Source organism: Medicago truncatula, chromosome 2 (assembly GCF_003473485.1).
Source record: "Medicago truncatula cultivar Jemalong A17 chromosome 2, MtrunA17r5.0-ANR, whole genome shotgun sequence".
In the NCBI taxonomy this organism is placed as follows: domain Eukaryota; kingdom Viridiplantae; phylum Streptophyta; class Magnoliopsida; order Fabales; family Fabaceae; genus Medicago; species Medicago truncatula.
In genome coordinates, this window is record NC_053043.1 from 32,206,892 (window position 1) to 32,207,916 (window position 1,025).

Here is a 1,025-nt window from a genome sequence, read left to right on the forward strand (position 1 = left end):
CTTGTGCATCGTTTGTGTGGGAAAATGATGAAATGGCGGCAATTGGAGAGCTCGAGATCAACGAGACGCATTGATTGACATGTTGCCTTCACAATAGATGGTTTAGTTTTTTTTTCTTTTATAAAGTGAATCATGTCATCCAACTTCGAAAATTTGTTTCTTTCTTTTCTTTTCTCTTCGGATTGAACAAAGTTAAAATCTCCGGAAACACACCCATGTTACACCATTCAAGAGTTAAAGTCTACACGTAGAAACAATGTCACGACACTTCACTCATTATTTTTTGTTTTTTTTGTTTCATATTAACAAGTGTCATTTAGACAAATTGCGCGTTTTCACTTTAATATATGTTTGACTTGTATTTTCAAAAAGATTTTTTTATTTTTTTTGTAAGTTTCCTTAAATATACAACACTTGTTAGCATAATCTTAAATATAAATGGAGTATACAATTTGGAGAGATATAGATACAAAAAAAAAAGATAATAAATGCTTTCAATAAAACGAGTCCCGCCATAATTAATTATTGTATACTCTTTTAGAAAAAATTGTGTCTATATCTTTTCAAATTAAAAAAATGGAGAGAATCGTAAATAGAGAAAATCTCAACTCGATTTATATGACTTTCTCTTCTCTAACTGGGAGGGAGGAGAATCTCTTTCTAGACCATCAAAAATTGATCTTTCATTCCTCTTTATTTAGCAACGAAACCAATTAACGAGTATGAAAATTGTGCTTCAATCTCTTTAGCTTTCTTTCCTCTTAAAATTAGTTGGTCCATACAATGTGTTAATTTTTTTCTTTTCAAAAGTGGATCCATACTATTTTTATAAGAACATAATTTTTTTTTGTTATGAAGTACTTTAATGGTTGGAGTTTCATCCCTTAAAATGAATAATAGGAGAATCTCATGGTTAAACCTTGACCTTACATATTGCAATGCTCTTACCAACTGAATTATACTCACTATAGAACTGTTAAAATGGGCTAGCCTGCCAACACAAATAAAGCACAAGAAAAATGATT